Source organism: Alosa pseudoharengus, unplaced genomic scaffold (genome assembly GCF_046254945.1).
Source record: "Alosa pseudoharengus isolate Yale_2024_CS ecotype anadromous, Long Island Sound unplaced genomic scaffold, YU_APseudo_1.1 YU_APseudo_1.1_scf_5, whole genome shotgun sequence".
Taxonomy (NCBI): Eukaryota; Metazoa; Chordata; class Actinopteri; order Clupeiformes; family Clupeidae; genus Alosa; species Alosa pseudoharengus.
This window is the reverse complement of record NW_027468837.1, coordinates 27,114,290-27,126,950: the sequence shown is the minus strand read 5'-3', so window position 1 is coordinate 27,126,950 and position 12,661 is coordinate 27,114,290. Positions and strand designations below refer to the sequence as shown.

At 45.2% G+C, this 12,661-nt stretch overlaps 1 protein-coding gene across 1 annotated transcript in view; it reads left to right on the top strand.

The window, feature by feature from the left end:
* The first annotated feature begins 440 nt into the window (after window positions 1-440).
* nckap5l (NCK-associated protein 5-like) overlaps window positions 441-12,661 on the top strand; it is a 78,514-nt gene continuing 66,293 nt past the window's right edge. The window contains exon 1 of the mRNA XM_076267301.1: window positions 441-610. The gene's annotated coding sequence lies outside the window, so the exon portion shown is untranslated. The remainder of the gene's footprint in view (window positions 611-12,661) is intronic.

Below are 12,661 nucleotides of genomic sequence, written 5' to 3'. Positions count from 1 at the left end.
CCCGTATACATTTCTAACACAATGTTGTAATTACTCTATTGAAATGTAATAATTTGACTCTTCATATCTTCTGGACCAGGCATGACGGACTCATTAACTGCAAGTGATGCATGATATGGACTGAACCACAGAGAACATGATTTGGACAAAACTCTAGGCATCTTGTCCCAAAACCAACCAAAACTACTGATTGTGGTCACTTCATTGCAAAGTAATAGCATGTATTAGAACTACTTATAGTCTATGTTGCGCCTGTAATTGTGGAGATTTATTTGGCCAATGAAATGATTACTCCAGTAAAAAGGACAGAGAATGTAATTTCTAACTGAGTTGTGAGGACCACACATGTGTCGTCTGGTCCAATGAGATCGGCGAGGCGAGAGAAATTTAAAGCCATGACATCACATTTCCTGACGAGTGCGTCCAAATGCGGAAAGACCTCGGAGAGGGTCTTTTTCGTTATCCGAGGGCAGAAGGAATGCCGTTATTTTAAACAATAAAGGGTAACGTTATTGCTTTTCAAAACGTATTTTTGGACGTGACCCAATTTCACGTCGACCCCAAAGCTTATGACTTTTTGCGTCCCTCCATGCACCATTTTCTGCAGTAGGTAAGTTCATGTTATTTTCCCCCAACCTACAGTATTCTGTTACGCTGAGTGTTTAGGGAATGCCGGAAAAAATCTGTGGACATGGAGATGGGACGGACATTGCGGGTTTCTTGAGGATGTAGACCTAGCGCGTAACCACAGATTTGATGTAGGCTAATAAATCCTCGTAACGATACGTGACTGTATGTTAATGCAATTTCAGTGTTATTGTTACAATGTTATCATAGGGCTGCAACGCTTTCCACCCCTGCGTTGTATTGGGGTACAGGAGAGAAAGGGAAGTCACCTATCCAAAATGAATAGCCTAGGCTACGTTCTATCGAAACGGCACAACCTCAGTGTGGCATTTGTAAATCGAGGAATACTCAACAAGCCATGCACTGACAATGTTCGATTGGAGGACTACGCGGTCCGGCTCCTGCAACTAATCTATTTGTGGCTGATATGTTGGTCGACTGCTTTTTAAATGCTTTAGTGGGCTATCATTACTCTGTTGGCTGGCGTCTCCGTTCGTGCATGTAAACATATGATACAAGAGAGTGTTAAACCACCTCCTCACAAAAAGATTAAACACGATGTATTTGGGGTGTGTTCAACCGAAGGCAACATCTGCACGGATTATCCAGAAGACCTTTTGTTTTAGGGCGAAACAGCATCGTTGTTCCGCTTTTATGGGGTCTGGTCAGACAATACAGATGCCTTGCCTTGTTATCAATCTCGCAGTCCACATCTTGAAATCATTACCCATACTCGAACTGGTTGTTTTTGTTGGAAAGGTTTGTTCGGTACAGTAAATCTGAATTATGTGGAGACAATGTTGCCACGGCACACCTGTGAACATTTCCAAATATTTACACGGGTCTTTTTTTCTCTTTTTACTTGGCCTATTCTGGGACCGCTGCATCGAATAGGCTGGGTCTGACTTCATCTCTCTCTCTCGTTCTCTCTCTCTCTAAACCCCCGAGTCATTATGCGAATTGCACTCTACCTTAGGCCTATAGCGTATTCTCATGGCTGCTTCCACACATGACTTCATAGACTTGGGATGATGCCAGGTCAGCGTGCAACCTCTGATTAACTTATGTCCAAGATTACATAGTTTTGGTTAATAATAAGCACAGTAAATTCTTGGCTGCCACACACTCTTTCCAGGGCAGGCAGCATCTGGAGTGCAGCATGATGATGATAGCCAGCGTGATGGTGCTCTATAACAAAAGAATGTGTTTTGTGTAAATACTTGAGATTAGGTCAGCAGCCAGTCTCTATGTGCGTGAGATGGGGAGAATTAGTGCGCTCATTCTGAGGGTATTTTTGAGGTTCAGTGAAGACTAACCCCTTGTGAGAGGAGTAACACCCCTCAAGCCCTGCTGGAAACACAAACATACACATCAATACACATCTGTGCAAGGAGAGCACAGTAGTTGTCTGAGATGTTTGTGGACACTTGTTAAAGTATATAGCATGCATCTAAACATCTAGATGACACAGAGGATGTCTTTAGGCTACTGTAAATTCCTTGAAAGAAATTAAATTGGCCAAATGTGTCTGGAAGGGTTTCTGCATATTGTTCACGAGTGAGTACTACACTGCATGTCATTTAATCTGTGTCCTGACCTTGTCCGGATCATCAGGTCCCATTTAGAGGATCTGGTGTTGTTTTCCTACTTTCCAACAATACAATGTTCATGGTGATGTTACAAAAAAAAAATGGAACAACAGTCAGTCAGAATAGGTTTGGCAAAAACAACATGATTTACCATATTCATTCAGAATCCAATGACCTAAACAATGCTATAGCTCCATATGGGAATGGATGTGTTCATCTTTTGTTTGTTTAGATCCAACCTCTGTGTCAATGCTATATCTCAACAAACTGAAAAAGTTTTATCTGACCACCAAACTCAAGACAGCAGTTTAAAGGAGTACCCTTCTCAAAAAAAAAGGCCTTTTTGTCCTGTTTGACCATGCCTGCAGAAGAATGCATGCCAAGGTTGCTGTTTCTAAGCACTGGCCTATGGTATCGCGATGTCTCACATAATTACATGAATGGGATAGAGGAGATAGAGGAGTTTGTGTATCAGGAAGCAATTTAATCTGAACTCCTTTGATTGTTATCTGCCTTTGATGGTGCAAGGCTGGCCCCCAGAGACAAGGCTCGGCCTCATATTGGTTTTAATGGAAGACAACTGCAGTGGTCAGCCCTGGACCAATGACTTGTCAGGACCCTTTCAAATTAGCGTGGAATGGCTCTCCCATTCTGATTGCCCCCTCAGACTAATAGCATCAGTTCAGGGGTCAGTTAGGTGGGCATTTTAATGACTTTTGATCAGAGTTGAAGAGGCCTTGTTGAGTTCAAATCGAGACCAAAGGGTCACTACGTACTAGGACCATGTGAAGAATACTGTTGTCCCCGATAATGATTTTTAACTGCTTGGTCATCATGCGGATGATGTATGCGAGCAATTGAGCACAATTGGCTGACTTGCAGACAACCCCAGGCACATGCTTGCAATAAAAAATACCGATGTTTGTTGGTGGGTGATTCACTGGGTCTACCTCAAGCCAGGGCAGTACAGGGGAAACTGCTATACAGACAAGTCACCCACAGCCCTGGACAGCAAACCAAGGCTTAAGAACCCCCCTTGCCATACTAACCCTCTCCTATCTGAGAAATGAACTTAACTTGTTTTCAACTACAAATTACTTTTCACTTGTTTACAACAAAACCAAGCTGCCAGAGTTTACACAAACAGATATATCCCTTTGGAGCAATGTCTGAGTCCAAATCAAAATATGCCAACAGAGATGAGAATTCAGGTCTTGGATTCAAAAGTTGTGTTTATTCGTGACTCAAAATCCCCAGCAGTTGCCTTGTTTTGGTCTGTAACTGAATTAAAGCATCAATTTCATCCAATTTGATTAGAATCATACTTCCATATTCCACACATTGTCCCTTCAGTTAGCAAATTAAAGATATTCTCCAAGCCAGTGGTAGCACTGAAGTGCCACAGACCTGCTGCATCATACAGTTTGTTGGTCTGAGACTAAAGGTGGGATAACGTTTGAATAAACGAACAAAAGAAAATATTGTCATAACATTATCGTAAAGCAATAAATGAGGCACTAGTTAGTAGGGGTGTAACGGTACACAAAAATCACAGATCGGAGTGTACCTTGTTTTGAAGTCACGGTTAATTTTCGGTATGGTATAGCCTGTAGGTACTGCAAGCCAAACATTTGCTGACAATATTGCTGATGCTCAAGGGGAATAGTATTTTGAAAAGGCATCAATTGTCAACTAAACTGACATATACGTCACATAATATGTTTGTGTGGTAACTCGAATTTTAGAAACATGGTCCGCATTCTGCATTTGGTACACTCGGTACACATCTGAATTGAACCTACTGTAACGTCCTGTACTTAAATGGTTCGGTATGAATACATGCACCTTTATACCCCTACTAGTTAGCCATCTTGAGTGATGAATGGTCATTGCAGTCATGCACTAGTTGTTGGTATTTGAAATGGACATTTCGAAACCAAAACCCCACTCCTGCCACAGACTATGTATGAGGGTTTAGATTTGCATGTCACTCCAAGCTGGCTAATTTGTTTCTGTAAACTCCTTTCCCTCACTCCGTCCTCCTACCTTGTTCATCTCTTTTTCCTTTCTATCCCATCCCTTGTTTTCCTGTTTTTTATTTTTAAACTCGTCATCCTCAGAATCCACTCTCACTTCACCACTCCGTTGCTCTCATTGCCTCTTGGGTTTCAGTTCTCCAGAGAATCAGACTCGTAAGACATGAAAGCCTCCTCAGAGGCATGTTGGCCCAACATGATTGGGGAATAATGAAATTTATAGAGCTCTTGTCAAGTGAAGTCATAATTCATCAAACCGGTGTTAATGTTGTTTGAATGGATTTGGTACAGTGCCCCTCTGCATTGACTATAGAATAAGGGGATTGATTTCATCCTTTGCAACCTACAGGCCCATTGCTGTGTGGAAATAGGCCGTTAGCTAATATGAGGGTAGTGGATATTAAGACCAAGATGGCACTCAGTCTATGTATAGATTTACACTAACAGGCCTCTGTGAGTGCAGCGTTTGGGTGGCTTTCTTTGCTTGGCTTCTCTCTGTGTCTATCGCTTCCTCTCAGCGTGTATAATCATGTTAGAAGCCCCACATCTTGCCATGAAGGTTTTCAAACAGCATACAGGCATGCACATGAGAACGTGCATCTGTGTGTGTGTGTGTGTGTGTGTGTGTGAGGGTGTATTTGGGTGGCAAACAAAGAAGATTAAACTGCTCACTCATCAGCATCAGTACTTTTTTGTTTTCTGTATTCATGATGTACTGGTACATTTCTTTGTATATGTGCATTTATGTGTGTGTGTGTGTGTGTGTGTGTGTGTGTGTGTGTTGTGTTATGTTTGTTTGCGTGTGGGCTCATATCTCCCGCTTCACGTTAAATCAATTTCCATTCTGTCACTTTAATCCGCTACACCCTCTTGATTTTGATTGCGACTCGTTTGACCAGCTTGGTCACATTTTGTCTCTTTTGACCGCATGCGATGAATGCCACAGCAGAAGACACGAGTGACAAAGGACGCTTCGCCCTCTCAGGACCCCCCCCCCCCCTGCATTATTTTACTCCCCTGGCCTGTACTGTGTGCCTCAGGTATGTTTCTAAACATGAGATAAGTATAGATAAGTATTTTTTAGGCTACATGAACACTCACTCGCAGTGCAACAAGTCTTACTCATGTTTTACACTTCCCGGCTCTGACTAAAACTAATGAATGTCTTAGAAAACCGTTCACCATTCAGGTGAGTTTCTGACCATGAGATGGACTGTATTTCAAAGCTGTTTATTTTCAGCTTTCATGTCTCTGTCCCCCTCGGTTCCTGGATGCAGAACGTGAGGGCGATGGCTTCCAGTGTGGAAGACTGAGGGCGTGTGCGTGTTTGAGAAATTCTTCCCGGTCTCATCCCTGATGACCAGATTAGCCATGGTGTCACATAAACATCTGGTCTTCCTCACCAGCGATGGCATCGATTGCGCATAGCGGCGGAGAGAAAGTGGCGCCATCGCAGTGATGGAATCATTCAGCCTTAATGTATATTTCAAAGCTTCTTCAGTGCCCCATTTTCTTCATTCACTCTCTCTCTCTCTTTCTCTCTCTGTCATGTCCAGTATCTCTTGATCTCTGTCGCCCCTTCTCCGTCTCTTTTTTCTGTTTTTAACCCGGAGCCTTTGTTACATAAGCCAACATATGAACAAGAAAGAAGTGAGCTCAAAAGAGATGAAGACAGCGGGATGGAGAGTGTGTGAGATAGAAAGTGAGTGATGCTATTTATAGTAGCATTTTGTTGTTTGTAATTGCCTCGTGTGTTTGAGGTGGCTAGGGTTCATGGTTTGAGCTGTCAGTGGCTCCCTTCTCCTGTTACTCTGAGGGTGGCAATCATATTGTGTTTGCAGTTGGTAGCGATTATTTCTGCCGTTTGATCTCTGAGATTGCCTCTCTCTCTCTCTCCCTCTCTCTCTCTCTCTCTCTCTCTCTTTCTGTGGCATGGTGCTTTCCACACATCTCTCTCCTCGGGGTTAATTTGTCAGTGGCGGAAGCTCACTCGTCTGTGCAGCGTGGTGGCTCTCTATACATACCACGCTTGAAATACACTTAGGCTATTCTCCTGTGAAAGACCTCCATGTTCTCCACGGTTGCACCAAAGACCCCCCTGGCTTATTTTCACAGAAACCCACAGTTCTGACTGAAGCACAGTCCAACCCTGACTGGGCCTAGCGTCATGGTCTCTTGTGTGCAGTCAGTAAGGAGGCTCTCGGCTATTTGGTCAGGGCCGTCCATCTCTCTCCCACTGATTTCTCTGGCCTGTCGGAGAGGCTGCCAAGCACGGTGACAGATTGGTTGGCAGGCGGGATGGTAAGCGCTGTTCGGAGCGCGCGGCATCGCCGTTGTCAGATTAAGCTGTCTCTTCGGTGCTGGACTGAGACGCTTACTGTTTTGATGCCTGTCATTCGCCATGGTGCTGGCAATGGCAGCAAGAATGAAATTCTATTCTAGTCTATTTTATTCTACTCTACTCTACTTTTATTCTACTCTATTTTATTCTACTCTACTCTACATATGTTCTTTTCTTTGTTGTCTTGTATTTCATACTGTTTTGCTGTATTCTTTTTCCATTCCATTCCACCTCCCTTTTTAAAGTATTCTTCTGTATTGTGTTCTTGGTTCTTCTTGGTTTCTAGTCATTTTCACGCTGTCTGCTGTATTGTATCAATGTTCTTTGTGGGTTCTAGTCATTTTCATGCTGCTCTGCTGTATTGTATAGATGTTCTTCGTGGGTTCTAGTCGATTCCACGCTGCTCTGCTGTATTGTGTTCTTGGTTCTTCGTGGGTTCTAGTCGCTTCCACGCTGCTGTGTTCTTGGTTCTTCGTGGGTTCTAGTCGCTTCCACGCTGCTCTGCTGTATTGTGTTCTTGGTTCTTCGCGGGTTCTAGTCGCTTCCACGCTGCTCTGCTGTATTGTGTTCTTGGTTCTTCGCGGGTTTTAGTCGTTTTCACACTGCTCTGCTGTATTGTGTTCTTGGTTCTTCGCGGGTTTTAGTCGTTTTCACACTGCTTCGCTGTATTGTATTGTGTCTTCCTTCTCCTTCATCCGGTGCTCTTTGTCCTCCCCTCACCCCAGCGCCGGGCCCAGTGTGCATCCTGACGTGCCGCCGTGATGAATGTGTTCCTTAAAAGCCCAGCGGGGCTGCAGGCCTGTTCGCAGGGACACCCCTCAGATGGGAGTCATGTGCTCTCCTCCAGCTGATAAATATACAGGCCCCCCTTTATGAGCGAGTGCTGGACGACTGCACCCTGGTGGTGGTGTGGGGGGGGGGGGGGGTTGGGAGGGGGCAGGAGCGGGGGCAGGGCATGTGAAACAGGAAATAGAAAGTGAAATGGAAACGTTTTTTTATCTCCCGTCCCCCACATTATGCAAAGCCATGTCCGGCAGGGATGCGGAGTCTGCGGTCGCCGCGGCGGCCAGCTCCAAACGCGTCCGTGGAATGCCGGCTCTCAGATGCTGCAGGCGGGCCGGAGACAGGGGCCGTTAGGTAGATTATAAATGGTTTGGTCTGGTCTCTCCATGCCGTGAAGGTCTGCTGTGTGGTGTGTCCCTGGCACACAAAGAAGCTAGTTGTGGAGGAGGAAGTCAGCAGAGATGGTGTTTAGCTTTGGGCACATGTGTGCATAATGTGTGTGTGTGTGTGTGTGTGTGTGTGTGTGTGTGTGTGTGTGTGTGTGTGTGTGAGAGAGAGAGAGAGAGAGAGAGATTGGGGAGGTTGGGGGTTGGGTCTACACCCAACAGGAGGAGTAGTTTATAGCTATTACTGGTAATATGTGTCAACAGAACCATGTCATAAGCTTTTCAGGGTATGCTCAATGCAGTTAATTTGGTTATTACTGAGGTTAGAGATGAGGGCAATGATGGAGTATCAAAGTGAATGAGTGAGAATATGAATGAATGAAATAGTGAGAATGATGCACGTGTGTAATAATATAGCAATTAAATAAATGAATAGTCATAAATCATTAGTGATTTAGCACCTAGCGGTTAATTGTGAGAGGTAGGTGGGTGCTCTGTTGCCTGATGAGAGCGAGAGAGCATCATCTTCAATTTGTAATGGATGTCTCATTTTAGAACAATAATACTTGTTTAATCATCAGTAACAACTACAGTCAAATAACAATACTACTGAAACTACTACTGTGGCTACCAGTAAGACTACTACAACTACTACTGTGATGATTGATGCCAATGATATAGTACATACGTTTTCTTAAAATAGGAGAAACACCAGTTTGCTGTCAATGACACAAAGACAATAGGAAGCTTAAAACAAAGAGATGACTCCATATCCTGCTTAGCCATATATTTTCCACTGGCAGTCACTTCCTGGTCTCTATCAATTGTGACATCAAGGGATGTTGACTTGACATGGACTTGTTTAGATGTATGTATTCAAATGCAAAGCTGTGATGCGTCACATCTCAAACGGTCCCACGAGTGCACCAGCAGGGATGACTTGAAATATTTAGGCGTTTCTGCCCTCAGAAAAGAAAAATGAATTCAATATTAAAGATGCTGCCAGAGCCGGCTGCTTAAAGGATATGTGGGGGGAAATGCTCCTGCTATCTGCCTCTGTGTCATCTTTGATTTGTCACACAGGCTACACTAGTCCAGATTTCTGGGCTCACTACCTTTTTTTTCTCCCTTTTTGTTTGACTTCAATCTTCTTTCATTCAGACAAAACATGAAAAACTCTTTCCTATAACCTGTGCACCTTTGGGAGTGGAACAGCTTCTGAGGCGTGCGCCACATGTGTTAGGAGGAGATTTTATTCATTTGTTTTTGTTTTCATCTCAGCCAGTCTGACTGGGGTCAGCGTCTCGGCAGAAACGGCCCTACGCCTGTCGTCCGTGATGAATGAAATGAGCTCCAGGAATCAGTGTTTTGCTGCGCTGGCAAAAACAAACACCCTGTAGTGGTGGCACCCGGGTTCCGTCTGTGGTTAGAGAGACAACGCTGCAAGCACACTGACCTCAGTACAGCTGAGAGAGAGCAGCCGCCAGACACATGACATATGAGGTTCTTGATTGGGGGGGGGGGGGGATGAGAGTGACCTGAGGTCAGGTCAGACTTTTCCTGTGCCTCTTGAATCTCCTGTCATCTATCCAGAGTTCCTGCAACCTTCACCTCCCCAGAGCACATACTAGCATTCAGATGAAGACTGTTATATTACTGAAGCACATGCATGTATGTGAACATGCTGCATATGTTTTCTGCAGCATGCTCTTTGTCTGTGTGTCTCTTTGTCCTTGTGTGCACTTGCACCCAGACATTCACACACACACACACACACACACACACACACACACACACACACACACACACACACGTTGTAACATATATTAGCTAGTGATGACTGAGCAAATGTGAGTATATGTTTATGTATAGACACTGAAACAGAAGCATGTAGATGCATAGCCACTTTTCACACACATTTCTCATTCCTAACATATGTGCACATATTCTGTTTTGTGCACATTCCAACACACACACACACACACACACACACACGGGAAACGTAATGAGGCCACCCGAGCCCACCCTTCTCCTCCCTGCCTCTATCTTATCTTTCCCTCTTCCCTGGTTTCTTCTCATCACCCCTTTCATCTGGGTTCGGTTGCCATGGCGCTGGATCAGAGCGGCAGCCTCCTTTTGGTCTTTGTTTCCTAGTTGTTGTTTTGGGGAAGGGTCTCTTGCATGCCAGAGTATTTGATAATTACTATCCCAGATCTCTGCACACACACACACACACACACACACACACACACACACTTGGATGTTCTGATTTTACCCTGTATCAGCGCTACATGTACTGTATGAACAGACAAGCACAGACACCCCCCCCCCCCACACACACACACACAAACACACACACACAGACATGGTCTAATTTCACCATTTATCATCTACATGCATGCACTGACTGTACAGATAAATTGCCACAGACACACACTCACCCACACTCACACAGTTGTGCTCACAGACGCTAGCTCATTATCCATATCCATATGCACACACACAGTCATGTGAACGCTACACACACACACACACACACACACACACACACACACACACGTACACACACACACACACACACACACACGCACACACACGCACACACACACACACACACACACGTACACATACACACACACACACACACACACACACACACACACACACACACACACACACACACAGACACGGCGAGCAAGGAGTCGTCAGTGAAGATATATGAGTGGCTGAATCTCTGGGAGACATCTCTGCTATATTCCCCCACTCGGCACGTGCTTGGATTAGGCTTCCAGCTTAGTCGGCACTGTCTGCGCGGCGCAGGCCCATATTTCTCGCCCGCTCCCTTTGTTGCGCTCGCGCCGTCCCGCCGTCTCTTTTATCAGCACTTCCTGCACAGCCTTCCTTGCTTCGGGAAGCGCTCTTGTGCGCTCGTTTTTTTTTTTTTTTGCACATCCCACCAAAATGTCTTCCCCACCAGTCAGCCTCCAGACATGGCACTCTATCTATGTAGATTGAATTTGCTTCGAGAGACAAAGAGAGAAGGAGTGTGTGTGTGTGTGTGAGAGAGAGAGAGAGAGAGAGAGAGAGAGAGAGAGATGGAGAGAGAGAAAATAAATAATCCAAATGTATCGATGAAATGGGCCAGGTAAATGGCTCATAAATAGTCTCTCTTAAGTCACTCGTGTCTGCTAGTTTTAAATGAGGTCGTATTCGTAATATGTAAGTCAATACGATCCCCCCCCCCCCCTTCTGCTTGCCTCTGAGCAAGTCCATGTCAATGCCTTGGAAGACAATGCAACATCGCAGGAGCAGAGAACAAGATATTACAAGGTCAGATAGCACATATTTCCTCTGCCCTAGTAATGTAATTGGATGCAGTATCAATAATTGGACTGATTTGCCGGGGCTTTCCAACTGGCATTTGCACGTTGATCAGCTTATGGATGATAGAAAATGGGCACATTTGCAAGAATGGAAGTGGAACACAGCAGCAGCAGCAGCAGAAGCAGCATTGGAGGATGGGATTGCTTGATGCCTGCCTGTAATGTGATTAAAGAGAATGCTGCGTGGGTGGTGGTGATGGTGGTAGTGGTGGTGGGTGGAGATTGAGGGTGGGGGCTTAAGTAGCTGGATGAAGTGTTTGTCCAGCATCCCTCTTTTATGAAGTGAGGGCTGGGATCCCAGACATGGATTACACCTGGTCCTCCTGGAGGAAAAAAATTATAATGTGAACAGAGAATCTCGTGTTTGGGACTGAAATTTGGGTGAGGCTGTAGGCGTAGACAAAAGTGAAAGGTGTAACTTTGCTTAAAAGCAAATCAGCTGTCATGTCAGAACGTCTCACTTTTCAACTTCAGCCGATCTGCTGGGTTTTGTTTCATTCATTTTGATGGTAGTATTTGAGTTTATTGTACAAGACATAGAGATGCTATGAGGAACTGGTGTTAATTATAGACGCTCTGATTTGAGTGTAAATCGATAAGCAGAAGAGTGAATGAGAGACTGTAGTCTAATGAATTACACCATCCTGTCTGGTCCAATCACCTCTACTTAGTGAGGTGAGTGAGAACTGAGGAGAATAGTGTGTGTGAGGAGAAAGGAGTGTATGTGTAAGGAGAGAACAGTGTGTGTGAGTAGAGAGCAGTGCGTGTGAGGAGAAAGGAATGTGTGCGTGAGGAGAGAGGAGTGTGTGTGTGAGGAGAGAGGAGTGTGTGCGTGAGGAGAGAGCAGTGTGTGTGTGAGGAGAAAGGAGTGTGTGTGTGAGGAGAGAGCAGTGTGTGTGAGGGTGGCCATGCTGGGCTGGTTGACTGGCTGAATGAAAGGGGGTCATCCCTCAGTGCAGGGTAATAACTCTCTCTACTACTCTCTATCTCTCCCTCTCTTCTCCACCTCTATCTCTCCTTCTCTCCTATCTCTTCCTCTCACTCTATCTCTCTCTTCCTCTCGCTCTCCTCCCTGTCTCGCTCACTCTCTTCTTCTCTCTCTCTCTCTTCCCTCGCTCCCTCCTGTAAGAGGCTTATCCCTATGGAGTTAGAGCACAGCCAAAACCCCCCCCACCCTCCACACAACCCCCCCGCCCCCCTCTACTGCTACCACCCCCTCTGCTCTACAGCCCTCTTGAGCCACAGTGGCCTAGTCCTGTAGTCCTGTACGCATGGCACGCGCACACACACACACACACACACACACACACACACGTGCACATACTTGATGCACACACTCCATTCCACTCATGCTAAACCCACTTTTCCCAACACTGTTGCATACCTCTCTAGGCGTAGCACTCTGGCAGTAAAGTACACATACAGTATGCACATGCTGATACACACACACACACATACACACACACACACACACACACACACACACACACACACACACACAAACGTACATGCACAC